The sequence below is a fragment of the Barbus barbus genome (genome assembly GCF_936440315.1).
Source record: "Barbus barbus genome assembly, chromosome: 49".
NCBI lineage: Eukaryota > Metazoa > Chordata > Actinopteri > Cypriniformes > Cyprinidae > Barbus > Barbus barbus.
The window spans coordinates 15151412-15167571 of NC_136727.1; the positions used below are offsets into that span (position 1 = coordinate 15151412).

A 16160-nucleotide genomic window follows, 5' to 3' on the forward strand; every position below is an offset into this window, starting at 1 on the left:
TCCTGATGTGGTTCCATAACTTGCATCTGCTGTAGATCAGCGTTAAGTTGTTCTGATTGTTCTGCAGACCTTCTGTTTCCAACAACAAAAACCTTTACCAGTCCTAAAAATGGTGTTTAATTATATCACATAAATGGAATAATATTAATGAAAGAGTTAAAAGCCTAAATTAAGAATATTTACATATTTAATTAACATTCAGGAGAACTTCATAAAATATAAATATCTGAAAATATCTCACCGACCACCACGATAACCAGAAGCCCATTCATCAGTCCAAATATGATGATAATAATCTTGCATTGTGTCTGATTCTGCTCAATACCCTTAGTCATTGTATGATTGTGACACTCAGTTAGTTGAGTTGATTCTGTAATAAAAAGTGTCCAAAGTGTGTTACTGTAAAAAATGCTATTGTTAGTGCAGTGCTACAAATATGTACCACTTTAAATACTGATAATTTACACTGCAAACACTTAAGGTTAATACTTAAATAAGCAAATACTTTAGATTTATGTCTGAACCGTAATTGCAGTGATTAACATGTTTTCGGCACGTTGTATGTTTGGCAACAATTCTTTTAACTGATGCAGTACGTAGCTTTTTACTTCTCAAACAACCATGTCGGAAGATGTATGCATGTCTATATTCCTGGACGACAATAACAGGATTCACTGGACCCAAATTGTGAAACATTACATTTTGATGTATGAATTGGCCACCACAGATTCCTGAGCTGAACCATATTAAAAGTCTTTAGGATATGCTGGAGTAGACTTTACAGAGTGGTTTAAATCTCTCATTGTTAATACAAGATAAAATTAGCAACTCTTGATGGAAATAATTGCTGTGATGTTGCATATTGTTGTCAAAACCATGCCACAACAAAAGCATAATGTTATGACAGCTAAAGGCGATCCAATGAAATATTAGAGTGTGTTTTGGACAGGCCGTGTAAAGTCAACTATACAGCACATCCCAAAGACTTTCAATAGGGTTAAGCGCAGGACTCTGTGGTTGCATTGACAATGTCATTCTGGAATATGTGTACGTTATCTGCCATCGTTGATTAATAAATGAAAAGCTATGCATCAGTTAGGGTTAAAATAATTTTTGCCAATATATAACATGCCAGAAACACATTAATCAATGCAACAGTAATCTAATCCTAAAGTCTACGGTGGCCGAGAGAGCTCAACGCGCTGCAAATAGAAAAAAAACACCTGCAAATTAATAAAACAACTTCATCAATTTGAAAACACATGCGCTGCAAATGCTCACAACACAAACAAATAAAGAAACACACTGCACATAGAAAATAACACAACCAAACAAAGAAATGGCTGCTAATAAAATTCTTCATTTGGTTGTGTTGTGAGCATTTGCAGCACCTGCTGTCAAACCGATGAAGATGTTTTCTTGATTTTCTGGTGCTTTTTCTATTTGCATGTGTTTTTTGAAGTTGAACTCTCTCGGCCACCGTAAAAAAAGAATTTGCTTATTTCAATCCAGACAGCACCTTTTTTTTGGCCAGGCAGTGTATTGTAATTTATGAATATCAAATTATTTTAAAATGTAAGTAGTTAGTATAAGCAGTGATTATCAATATACCTTAATCACTAAAGGAATAAATGAACTTACCATTGAAGTATAGTCTGGTGCTGTTGCTGAGTTTTAGAGGTGTTTCTGTGTTCATACAGTAATAAACTCCTAATTCATCAGCAGTCACATTATTAATAACCAGACGATGTTTAAATTGCACTGAATATTTCTTTCTGAATGTTTTATTAGGGTAAAAAGATGATGTTGAGAATGACCGTAGAATCACCGTTGGAGGATCTGCTGTTTTCAGTAAAATCCAGTAAACATCATTTTCATCAAGATCACAGTTTATGATCACATTTGATCCCAAATCAGTCAGTAGATCTGCTACTGCAGCTTGACAACAGATTAATAAATCTATAAGATAAAAATAATAAATTAATTAATAAATTAAATAAAAAATAACATGTACATTTACCTATGTAAAACCCCTGTGGTGCATAACATAAAACTACTTATAATTTATAATAAGTTTACAAAGCATGTAAATATACTGATATCATAGTGTACACACACACACACACATATATATATATATATATATATATCATCATCATCATCATCATCGGCATCATAATAAACCATAATAAACTCACAGAGCTGAAGCTGAATGATCTTCATGATGAAAACACATTAAGATGCTTCAGATTGAAATCTGCTTCTCTCCACACAACAGTTAAGATGAATTTACTGCATCTCTGAAGCAAAGACAGTAAGAAAAAAACCCTTCCCACATGAAGCAGAGGAAGTCAGTCAAATTTGCTCTGACCACAACACCTAAGTCCCCCTCACCATCATCACTTCATTAAGTTAAGCATTTTTTAAATATTTGATCATGTTACAGTTTTCCTCAGTTGCTTTGATAAATTTTTCAGATCACAATTAAAATTCTCAAAACCATTGTTCAGCTTCTATGCCATCTAGTCATATCATAAAAGCATTTTCACAATTTGACAAATTGCCAATGCTTTGGAACATGCTTGCACTGATTATGTTAAATTGCTGCACTGTAAATCCTCAAACAGTGTTGCATGGACAGTTCTGCCTAATGTTGTGTCCCATTGTGTTCTCCTGTCTATCTTGACTCGTAATATCATTATTAGTTCATTTTCCCTATACACCTATAGGGTGTTTCCTGTCTTTGCCTTTCTAATTTTGTATTCTTTCCTTTGTGTTGGAAAAGGGCCATAAATCTTCATGTTTTATCATTTTGATTATAAAAATATGAGAAAGCACCTGATCATAGCGATATTGATATGTTTAAACAAGATCTGCAATTCAGCACTGCAGTCAAGTCACAAGACATTTATTTATACCATATACCACTTTATACAATAGATTTACAGCATTAAACAGTGTCACTTCAATTAGAAATACGTTCTCATCTACTTACTCCTATTCGTCCCTATAGTAGGACATAAGGAATCAACTATTTGTTTCCACTTGGCTCGATCATTTGCAGCGTACTGTGCCTCACCCAGTGTCAGACCCAGCAAGTTTAGTTTTTCCATCACTGTACATCTCCGTGTTGTTTTTGGTTGCCCTTATTTTCTTCTGCCAGTTGGAGTCAATCTCAAGGCAGTGTTTGGAATTCGGTCCCGGTCCACTCTGAGGACTTGTCCAAACCATTGGATGGGACGGCGTTTGATCTCAATGACTACGCTATGGCCCTTTGTTCTCTAGTACAGTTCTTCATTGTTGATCTTCATAGGCCAGAATATGTGACATATCCCTGTGAGGCATCCACTGTGGAAGGTGTTGATCTTGTTCATGTTGCCTTTAGTAACTCACCAACATTCTGAGCCATACAGCAAGACTGTAGTACAGACGTGTAGTTTTGTTATGATGCTGTATTACCTAGATTTCCAGATCATGTTTAGTCTGAAGCAAAAGCCCCTCTAGTTTTCTGTGTCGTTTTCGTCTTTTGCAATTAAAGCTAAAACTTCAATTTCAATTATAAAGAAGCTCTCCAGTATATTTTTACTGAACGGAAAAAAATAAACTGAATGATTCCACATCAAAGGTCAACCTAGGCACACTTGAGTGATGAAGAGCTCCGGTACGAACCCTGTGAAACTACGGTTCAACAAAACAGCTCAAGTCCACGTAAGGAAGTTAAAATAGCACGGCTGCATCAACAAATGCATTTTATATCACTTTTGCATTTGTTAACACTACTGTGTAGGTTTAGGGTTGGGTTTGGTGTTAGGGATATTTCATATATAAGGCAACACCTTGAACTCTTTGCCACGTCCCTCAAACCTTTTCTGAAAATTTCTACAGCATGGCAGGGTGCATTATCCTGCTTGAAAGAGGCCACATCAGTGAACAATACTGCCATGAAAAGAGCTTAGCTGGTCTGCAACAATTTTTAGGTAGGTGCTACGTGTCAATGTAAAATCCACATGAATGCCAGAACCCAAGGTTTTCCAGCAGAGCATCACACTGCCTCTTTTGGCAGTGCACAGAGGTCTCATGGGCACTCTGTTTGGTCTGGGGCTACAAACAGTGATGCACTGTGTGTCCTGACAACTTTCTCTCATGTCCAGCATTAAGTTTTTCAGAAATTTCTATGAGCTTTGGGCGCCCATGACTCTGAAAGCCGTTGCTTGCATCACTTTTGGTAGGTACTTACCACTGCCTACCAGGAAAACCCAATCGTCTAGCCATCACTATTTGGCTCGTCAAAGTCATACAGGTCTTTTTATTTGCCCATTTTTTCTACTTCCTACACATGAAATTCAAGAACTGACCATTCACATGCTGCCTAATATCTCCCACCCCTAGACAGGTGAAATTGTGCCATATAATCAATGTTATTCACTTCGGTTGTCAGTGGCTTTAATGCTGTGGCTGATCTGTGTAACTTCCCCTCCCTCTTGCAACAACATCTTTTCTTTTTTTCTGGTGATGTGTTTATAGGTACAAGGGTAGAGATCTCACATGAGATCACAACAAAAGCCCTGCCCTGCAATTTTTTTCCTTGTTCAAGAATTATCACTCAGAATTATCTCACAAAGGAAAGACTATGGCAACTTTTGATTTATGCTGAATTTAAGGAGATTTCACATTACTGGCATCAGCACTTGCTGCATTGATCTCAATGAAGTGATGCGAAGGCTGCAGCATTACCTCAGTGATGCCTTGCTCATTTGTTGAGCCTCATAAGATGGTGTTCAAAGTTAAAATAATATTTCAACACCTAGTTTGTAGTATACAAATACCTGAATAAAGCAGCCTTTTGGGTTGAAATGGTTGAGTGAATGACCAAAAGTGGCCCGCCAGCAATAATATCTGGCCTGCGCCCGTAGCCAGATTATTTTGATATAGCGGCTAGTTCTGAAATAGATCTTTCATGACAGCAACTGTTACTCACAATCAGAGTATGTGAGCGGAGCGGAGCGCGAGTGGAGCCGTGTAATTTTGAATGGAGCGAGGAGCGGATTTTTTTAAAAGTCGGAGTGTCGTGGTTTTCACTTGCTCCAAGAGCGCTCCATCACGAGTACAATTCATGCCAACGACCCATAATATAACTGCATATTTAGCAAGAATTCACATGTTAAACATATTTAGCTAGCTAGATAGAAAAGGATCACGCAAATCAGAAAGAATGTGAAGGCTATGATGACTGCAGTGGACATGAGCCGGAAGTTACATTTCTCAAGGAATTTATTTGTTCCTTCTGAATATTTTCAGCTGACAGCTGACTTTTTTTTTCTCAGAATTGTTTGAAAAGTAATTCTCTAATTCTCAGATATAAACTCACAATTCTGAGAACATATCAGTCTTTTTCCCTCCTCAAAACTGGAATTTAACTCGCAATTCTGACTTTATAACTCGCAATTGCGAGTTTACATCTCACAATTCTGTGGAAAAAGAAGTCAGAATTGTGAGATAAAAAGTTGCAATAACCTTTTTTTTTATTATTATTCAGTGTCGGAAACGGTCTTCCATAAAACTGTGATATTTCAAACATAGTGAAATACTTTAGACACGGAGCAGTGTTTCTGATATCAGTGAGCACGGAGTGGAGCGGGAGCCGGAGCGGAGTGATTATTAAATGCGCGGAGGGGAAATTGTTGACGCTCCACTCTGCTCACATACTCTGATCGGACACAAATGTGGCTTTTTGTTAATGACTGTCGCAGGATTTAACACAGTTACAAACCAGTTACAAAATACACTTTAACAGTCACAGGCAACTCTGGTTGCATTTTTCATCAATTAATATCTTAAATTATCCATTGACTATTTACTGGCCTGCCATCTAGTGGTGAATTTTTTTTGGCCCGATGCCAAACTTACTTGCCGTCCCCTGGTCTACCGTATGACCCAATCATAAAGACAGTCCCTTGCCGCCACCTACTGGTGTAATAATGTAACACACCGACAGACACCCTGATGTCACATCTGTCTTTCTTATATTAAATCGCACTGACTGAAATGTATTCTTGATCGACATACATGTAAATATAAATATTAATATATTATATAATTCTATATTGCATAACTAAACCACTGACCTCTCATTAAAATATATAGCCTATTGTGCAAGATTATTTTCAAACATTATTTTCGCACTCACTGTTAGATCAGTTCTCTCTCATTAATGGTAAACAAAAATATTAGGATGAAAATAAAAATATTTGGATTCAAATGAGTTTATATATTATTATACAACATACCATCCATGTCAAGTGACCAGCTCACCCGGTTTTATTGACTATACAAACATAGACTCTTATTGACTCTTCTCCCTTCACATTACCACACTCTTGAGTCTCTTACAGCACTTTTACAGTCTGTCAGCATGAAAAGAGAGGAACTGTGAGGCAGATTACTCTGGATTGAGCCTAGATATGGAAATTAATAACTTAAACACTGGTAGTTTTATAGAAAAAGTTCAACCTGTATTTATTCATTTATTTCCTTTATAAGAGAGTTTTCTGCTGCATCTGTTGGTGCTGTTTGTAAATAGAATTTGAAAGGCAAATGCATGGAAAACCCTGACGATATCCCTGTTGTTTTCTATGCACCCCTTTCAGTTTCTCTGCAGTTCGTGAGTGAGGATGTAGCGGGAAGATCCTTTCATATACAGTGACAATGAACAAAAGTGAAGTTATGAAAGTGTATTGAGACGCAACAACAGCAAGATTTAAACATCATTCACAGAAATGTTTCACTTGCGGATCAGGATCCAGAATACAATGTTACGAAAGGAAGCTTCCCTCTCATACTCATGTAAGTTCACGAGTTTATTTATTATATACTTATTTAATGCATCTCTGCTCTTTCTACAGAATGAGAGTAGGTAACATCCAACTCGTCTTTTATAAATGTATAATGTAGAGGTATCAGGAATCATATTACAAATGTCAAAACTGTTTTTTTTCGAGAGACACTTTCTTTATTAACATTGCTTAACTAAAACAAATGTTCAGTTTGGAGATCACATGAGTCATTGTGTAGGGTAGCACTTGAGTATTTTAATACTTATATAGTCATATCATACAAGCGACTAACCAAAACAATGTTCCTAGTTCAATTATCATAATAGGACTGTATGTTGTTTGATACAGTTAATTTTAAATGCATAATTACTAGAAGAACTCTGACAAAATTAAGGCTGTTTTGCAGTTTTTATAATGTAATGTGTCTTATATTTCAATAAAACATAACATAAAATACTCTGAACATGGATACAAAATAAGAACAGAAATAGCAGAATAAACCAGAAGAGAGTCTCTCAGGTTTGGAAAACAGTCTTCCTGTTCTAATTGTCAAAACATCTACTCCCTCGTACTTTTAGAAATGACAATACCCATGTTACTTTATCCTTCACTGGAATGACATCTATCTATTATAGCATCTTGTACATTCTTGAGACACTAAAAACTAAGGCTTACTGTAAATGTAGTGATTGTTACTAAGATGGCATGTTGGGTTCGGGAGCAGTATTAGGCCTTGAGTAATACACACATATCACAGAATAAAATGCATATCATATTTTTATGATATTAACAAATAGGAAATGCATAAGAATACAAAATACATTAGCAAACACAACAAGAAGGAAGGACACTTGTGGCACAGAATTAAGGCAGAAACATCCTGACAGCAAAAATTGTTCCTGTTTGACAGTTTCATGATCTCATTGTTATACAATAAGAACAAGCAGTGAGCATTGTTTGCTGTCAGCAGGAGTATTACGCCACAAAACAGTGTAATGCTTGTTTCACTGTCCTTAAAACTACAGCATAACATATGATCTTGCACGACATGCCACTCACGTCTGAGGTAAACAGTCATTTGTTAACACGGGTGCCAGAAAACACTTGAGGTGCAACAGTCCTTAACAGTATTTTGCACCAGAAAGAGACGATTTAAGTTGCGATAAAGTTATAAAATGAGAATGTGAGTCTAAAACTTTCAGTTTACCACTGTTCCTTCTATATGGTACCTTGATTTCTTTTGAAAGAAATGTTAAAACAGGCTATAGCCAAAATTACAGATATAAGTAATAGAGTAAAAACACAGATCAGTAATATCTGCCACCAGTGTAATTGTGTTTCTTGTCCATGGTTTTCTTCTTGTTCTGTTGATTTATTTATTTTTTCTAAAAAAAACAAAACAAAAAAAAAAAACATCACTGAATATGAAAAACAGTAACAAACCAATTCATACTGTATACAGAAGCATTAAGGAAGGAATTCAGGCTGTTTTTAAATTAAAACTTCAAACATACACCGATCAGGCATAACATTATGACCACGTTCCTAATATTGTGTTGGTCCCCCTTTTGCTGCCAAAACAGACCCCTGAAGTTGTGCTGCGGTGTCTAGCACCAAGATGTTAGCAGCACATCCTTTATGTCCTGTAAGGTGGGTCCTCCATGGAGCGGACTTGTTTGTTCAGGATATCCCACAGATGCTTGATTGGATTGAGATCTGGGGAATTTGGAGGCCAAGTCAACTCCTCAAAACCATTCCTGAGCCATTTTTGCTTTGTGGCAAGGCGCATTATCCTGCTGAAAGAGGCCACAGCCACCAGGGAAAACCGTTTCCATGAAAGGGTGTACATGGTCTGCTACAACGCTTAGGTAGGTGGTACGTGTCAAAGTAACATCCACATGGAAGGCAGGACCCAAGGTTTCCCAGCAGAACATTGCCCAAAGCATCACACTGCCTCCACCGGCTTGCCTTCTTCCCATAGTACATCCTGGTGTAATGTGTTCCCCAGGTAAGCAACGTACACGCACCCGGCCATCCACGTGATGTAAAAGAAAACGTGATTCTTCAAACCAGGCCACCTTCTTCCATTGCTCTGTCGTTCAGTTCTGATGCTCACGTTGGCGCTTTCGCAACAAACTTGTGGAAATAAACTGCAATGCACTGTGTATTCTGACACCTTTCCATCAGAACCAGCATTAACTTCTTGAGCAATCTGAGCTACAGCAGCTCCTTTGTTGGTTCGGACCACACGGGCCTGCCTTCGCTCCCCACGTACATCAATGTGCCTTGGCCACCCATGCTCCTGTCGCAGGTTCACCACTGTTCCTTCCTTGGACCACTTTTGATCACTGCAGACCGGGAACACCCCACAAAAGCTGCAGTTTTGGAGATGCTCTGACCCAGTTGTCTAGCCATAATTTACCCTGCTTCTAACATCATCTTTTAGGACAAAAGGTTCACTTGCTGCTTAATATATCCCACCACTAACAGGTGCCGTGATGAAGAGATAATCAGTGTTATTCACTTCAACTGCCATTGGTCGTAATGTTATGCATGATCGGTGTAAATGAACTATTTTTACCCACCATTGATGATCAGCTCTACAATCTCCTGTTCATCTGAGGGTGTGATAAAGCAGATGAACGTTCCTGCATCAGCGTGAGTGAGATTGAGGAGTTTGATGGAGAAGTTTCCTCTGTTATATTCTTCAGGGAAAGTTTGCGCTCTGTTCTTATACCGTGGGCCCTGTGTCTCTAAAAAATCTGTACCTTTAATTAAATTATATATAATCACACTGTATTTGTCTCTCCAAAACACATCAATGTTTTGAAGTACAAAATCTTGTTCAGTTGAAGAACACGGCAGGACAACAGAATCTCCAATAAAACCCACTACTGTGACCTGCAGAAACACTGAAATCACAAACTGTAATTGAAAACACAATCTGATTAATGTGACATGAATTTATCATTCAAATTTAGTTCAGATTCTCACCTTTATTTATCAGCACTGCAAACAAACAGATGAAACAGCATCTGCAGAAACACAAAAAAACAAGTTATTTTATCTTCCTTAATCCTAGCCAGTACAGCTTGACATTGGCAACAGGCTTGTTTGAGATGCGCAGAACTGATCACCAGTGATCATGTTGGTTAGAAAAGCTCTCTGACTAGCTGTGATGTCAATACTATCGCAAGAACAAGGTAGGTGAAGTTTCCAGTTGCACAAACTAAAAAAAAGTATAAAAGTACGAAAGGTAGTCACTCACTGCCATTAAAACTTAGAATATCATGCTTTTGGTTTTTGTGGTTAATTTGTCTGATCTACATTTCAAACGACAAATTGTATTACATTACTGGGTCATTCCTGGGATTCGGTAATATTTCAGTCCCCCACAGTTTCTAAAGTGGCAGTTCAACAAAATAAATTGTTAGAAGCTTTTCACAAAACTTTGGGATGGCTGTTATAATGAATGAAAATAATTATTGCATTTTAATATTTAAGTATAAAATGTATTATATCTATCTTAAACCAAGAATTCTGTCATATCCCTGATGCACATCTCTGAGTTTGTACTTAAAAAATTATTTAAAAAAATGTGCATAGCGTCTGTGATTTTTGGCAACAATGTAAGCATTTATTTGTGTTCCTTTCTTGTAAAAAAATGCTAAATATTAGATAAAAAACAGATTTTAAAGTTATGTCTCTCAGTCTGAACTCAACCCCATCACACTAACCATTCTACGCACATAATACTTTAGACTCCACTCATATGTGACATAATTTACCAGAAATTACACCATTCGGGTCTCTTTAATAGTGGTGTAGAAAATGGTTAGTAGTATCATACTTTTAATTCATATTTTTGAGGCATGTTGTAGTCAGGGAGGGTACTGTCAAGCTTAACAACTCAACCCCGTCACATAAAATTAAGATATACAATTATTACTACTTCAAAATTTTATTTGAATCCATATGTATATACAATGCACTTATTTTATTGCTGCCATATATGGTCTACTCTCCTTCACTACATGAGGAGCAGTGGCCATTTTGAGTGAAAAACCACAACCCCGTCACACTCAACCCCATCAGAAATATTTCTCATTGTTACGGGGTTGTAAACTTGTGACAGGGTTGAGTTATTTGCTTCATTTATTAATAATTTGGTAACACTTTACAATAAGGTGTCATTGTTAACATTAGTTAATAACATTAGTAACCATGAACTAAGAATGAACAATACTTCTACAACATTTATTAATCTTAGTTAATGTTAAGTTCAGCATTTACTAATGCATTATTAAAAGTTGTGTTTGTTAACATTAGTTAATTCACTGTGAACTAACATGAATAATCAATTAACTATATTTCCATTAACTAACATTAACAAAGATTAATAGTGTAATAAATGCATTGTTCATTGTTTGTTCATGTTAGCTAATACATTAACTAATGTTAACAATGACACCTTATTGTAAAGTGTTACCAATAATTTTAATGAAAAAATATAAAATAGTTATGGTTTCAGTAAATATATATACTTCAAAATCATGACTCATATTTTTGTTTTAAATATAATTTTTGATGTACGTAATATGTCCACTTAAATGTTGACAAGCATCATACATCAGAAATTTCACCCACATTTGAAGCAGAAAGACAATGTTGACCATGCAGAAACAAGGGGACAATATGATAAAGAAACAAAACCAAGGCAATGTATCCCTTCAAATGTGTTACAGGCTTCAACCCCGTCAGGCCTTGTTACATTAATATTTTTAGAAAAATATTGTGAAGACAATTAAGAACAAAAGTATTTCTTGCTGATTACTACCTGACATGTTAAGGGCTAAAATTGTGGTTTTAGTTAAAATTTTAAATTAAAAATATTTTTACAATTAAAAAATATTATTTTTTTTTTTACAAAAATAAAGAGAAAATTTGTGTATTCAGTCCTATAAAAATGTGTCATGATAAATGTTACATTTGTTATCAGGGACACATGAGCAATAGGTACATGTTTGTTTTATAACAATTTCTGTGTAAAATACTGTTTAAACCAATTCCATTTTGTATGTTACGGGGTTGAGAAAAAATGGTGTCTAAAGCTGAAAAATACTGAAAATAATAAAAGGTCTTTAATGCCTGAGGTGGGAAAATATGATTTTTAGTGGGTTTGATATGTGCCTAATGATGTGTGCTATTTACAAGTTGAATCACATGTATATTCCAAGTTGAAATGTTACCGAATCCCAGGAATGACCCTACTACTTCCAAGTAACGAAACCCTGCATAAACTTCAGTAAATCTTGAAACACTTTCAAATAATTACCCTACTCTCTTATTAAGCTTGATTTAGTCAAAATATTATTTTTATGAAAAAGTTAAATTTAAATTCTATCTAATATTTATAAAAAATATTAAATGGGATTAAATGGGTTGTAAATATTCACTAAACTTTCAAAATGCACATATTTACAACTAAATTAACAAATGCTTATATTTATTTCCCTTAACAATATCCCTGATGTTGTATAGGCCTAATTACTCTGTAGATGTTAAACTCTAAATATGATTTAACAGTAAATGTTGTTGTTCATAAGGGAGCATCTTCACCCGTCTAATCCTCCTGGTAAAATCTTTAATATCTTGAAAGCACTGTACTTTCAATCAAATTACTATCAAATAAAAATAACAGCACATGCACCACGACACAAAGACAATACAACATGCTAATGCTATTGCTAAAAATATATATATGTGATAACCTGCAACTCGCTAATGACTAATTAATCTAACCATGACTAATGCATTACAGACCTTGAAAGGGTTTGTTTGTTTGTTAATGCTAGTTTAAGTGAGGATCGAAATAAACCAGGCCAAAGACGAGCGAGCAAACTTTCACTTTTTGTTCATATCGCGGCAGATCAGATCTGAAATGTGTGAGATGAACGGCTCGCATGAAAACCGAATATCAAGAAGAAATTATGAACATACCCGATGATCATGTTGCCCCGAAATAATTCATTTAGCTTGTACGTAATTTCCACGATACTACTTTTTTTTGGAAAACAGAAAGTACCTAACCAAGCGGCAACCTCCCGCTCCCTCTAGTGAAACCAACACGGAAGTGATTAAAACTGCAGTTCATCGACTAGCCGCTGGAGGCTGGCTCCAAAAGGGAGTCAATCACATTGACTCTCCATGTTAAAATGCCCAACTTTACAGTAGAAAAAAACATGTTTACAGCCTGGTACAAAAATTTATTTTGGTCTATATAGCTAATTTTGCCCTTCGTGACAACTGTGAGGGGGGTGAATTTTTTTATAACTCATCCATTTAAATTATATTAAGCCTTAAACTTCTGCATAATTAAGGGCGTGGCCACTTGAGTGACAGGTTGATTGACGTTGCTGTCTCTATCTGCTGTCTGTTAGCCGTCACGTTACCTCAGCCGCTGAACTTGGCATCTCTGCCGTGTTTCTGCTTTTGTTTTATACAGTCTAGGGCTGCACGATTTTGAGAAAAACTCTAATTGCGGTTTTTCTGACAAATATTGCGATTGCGATGCGATTTTCGATTTTTGCGTGCATTTTGATGTGCATTTCTGCGCAGTTACAAGCTTTTTCTATAGACCCTTTTTCTGTTAGTAAACATTGTGACGTTTTCTGTGGGCGGAGCTTAGCTGGAGGCAGAAAGATTCCACTGACCGCTTCACTAACGCTAGCTATGAAGTTTGTTGTTTTTTAACAATAACTGGAGAAAATCCGATTTCACCCACATATGTAAGGTCACGCACTGTCCAGGACCGCGATTGTTATTTGAAAAGGTTAACTTTAATGGACGAAACCAGATCGGCCGACCCGCGCACGCTTTTCCTCGAAGCATGGACGATCTGACAGGATTCCCTCCGGTTGACTGACTCACATCTAACCTGTGTAGTTAAGACAGACTCACAGTGTCTATCTAGTCATGAAGATGTATTTTCAATTTCAGCAGGCAACTATTTTTACAAAAACATTATTATTCCAAGCCACAATTACTCATAACAATACAATTACAAATGATTAAGCTTATAAGTTTGTTGTTTTTACACACATGCACACAGACATTATTTCATACACAACATAATCGTGAGATGCATAAGAAATCTATAGACGCACTCATAACAACAAAAGACAATACTTTATTGAACCTTTTCTGACAAGAAGTGTGCGTTGCAAACGCGAGCCTTTTGACGGTCGTTTCTGTCCAGTTTTTGTCTGGCAGTGGCAACAGGTAAGCGATAAAATTTCAAATCAGAGCCTGTAAGTTACTATGTCGATTCTGGCACCCAACATCACAACAAGACTATATTTAAAGCTCCTTATGTTGCTGAATCTGCGCTGGTTTGAATGGGCCGCCTCCAGTTCTCCCACTGTTTTGCCTCCAGCTTGTGCTGTGACGTAATCGTGACGTCGACTCAAAAAGGGTGGCACAATTCGAGGTACACGTTTTTGCTGCTGACAGAAAGCCGGTGCACTGCATACAACCTTGTTTCCATTGCCATTTCTAATTGGCCAGCAAGCCAGGAACGCGAGATTCGACCATTTTGATTGGCTAATAGGTTTGTCACTCAAATGTCAGAGGCGGGGGAAAAAACCTCAGTCTCCTGAGGTTAGGTTATTGCGGGAGTTAAAACCTCAATATCGATGCGATAAAGGTTAATCGTGCAGCCCTAATACAGTCTATGGCTTTTTTCGTTATTATTTCTTAAAATTATCTAATAAAATGGCTTGTTGTGCGGTTAATTGTACTAACAGTCCGTCCAAGTCTAGGCTCCATTTTTTCCAGTGAGTGATATTGTAATGTAATTTTATTTATTAATTGATTTATTCTTTATAATTTTATTTAAAACTTAACTACACTCCAGAATCCGACAGACTGTGATTGGCTGTAACTTTAGGCCTGTAATTAACGTTACTGGTTAAGCGTTTTCCTCCAATGGAAAACTGTTAGGCTATAATACAAACTCTGTGGCTTAAAGAATTAAAACCAATTAAAACTGTTTTTAAAAGACGAAACTCAGTGAGAACATGATTAATAAAGCATACTATATACAGACAACCAGGCACCTCAGTTCCGCCCACGTCCCGCCTCATTGCCCATTTTGGATCATCCGGGAGTGACGCGCGGTGACGCGTTGCCAAGATGGCGGCGGTCGGCTCCGCCCACTTTAGGCTTCAAAAACGCTCTTCAGAAACCTACGAGTGACGTCACGGACACTACGTCCATTTTTTTTTTTACAGTCGCCGTTTCTCAATATGCGTACTTGTCTGTACTTGTGTTCTTGTGGACTTGTGAAACGTCATCAGTCGCTGCCCAAGTACTGTTCCAATTCAAAGTTCACATCTAGCCAAGTCCAGTTCAAATCCCCGGATGTGTTCTTGATCCGCCCCTTTTACCGAGGATGCATCGAGAGGTGACTTGTGCGGACTTGATACGGGCCATAACCCAGAATTCAGTTCGTCCTCCCGTCCTCGAGAGTTCGTTCTTCTGAGTCGAACTTGGCAAGTCCAAACTCGAAAGGACGGAAGTCCAGACTCTGCGAACTTGGTATTGAGAAACGGCCACCCTGTTACCGTTTCCGCTTAGCGGAAGTCGTCATAGAGCCGTGGTGTTTAAAAAAAAACTATAGCGAGATTCGCAAATATTATTTTTTGTATATTCGCATCAACAACAAAAGGGAAAAGTCACGACTGCTTTTTTTCACGATAGATGGCTATCGTCAAAATTACATTCACTCCCACGGTCACAGTCTCACCTCTCAGGTTCCTGTTAGTCCTGCTGGTAGATGCTGGAACTACACCCTTTCAAAATATAGACATGATTTCTGATTTAATAAATAAGTCTTTACTTGTTACAAATATGATTAGAAAAATCATTCAAATGTAACGCAAAGTAAAATATTAGGCTATGCCTATAACATAAAAAAACACATATTTTGAGCTACTTGGACGAATCTATCGCTCTCTCTTTAAATTTAATTTTGAAAAATTTATTTTTTAATTATTTAACCCACAAACCTGTCAAATTTTAAAATCCGCGTGAACTGGAAGTGTGGATTGTATGGCGTTATTTTACTGCCAAATGTTGAGAGCGCATTTTAGTGCGAATAGATTAATATAATGCGCGAGCGCGAATCTCCCCGCTCGCACAAAACCGGACGCGCGCTCTCGAATATACGCTGCTCTCGCGCAGTGAGAGTGCGCGCACAAAATGTGTCTCTCCTCTCTCTCAAGTGTGCGTGTGCGCGCTCAGACTTTGTCCTGTGCACTCGCACAT

At 37.0% G+C, this 16160-nt stretch overlaps 2 long non-coding RNA genes across 2 annotated transcripts in view; one reads left to right on the forward strand and one right to left on the reverse strand.

The window, feature by feature from the left end:
* LOC306867796 overlaps positions 1-16160 on the forward strand; it is a 47545-nt gene that overhangs the window by 12354 nt on the left and 19031 nt on the right. The window contains exon 5 of the long non-coding RNA XR_013784058.1: positions 6648-6843. This is a non-coding gene — a long non-coding RNA (uncharacterized lncRNA). The remainder of the gene's footprint in view (positions 1-6647; positions 6844-16160) is intronic.
* LOC306867795 lies at positions 6718-12968 on the reverse strand. Its single transcript, XR_013784057.1, has 4 exons — positions 12834-12968; positions 9828-9868; positions 9419-9745; positions 6718-8218 (listed from the first exon to the last, which is right to left on the reverse strand). It is a non-coding gene; the product is annotated as an uncharacterized lncRNA (long non-coding RNA).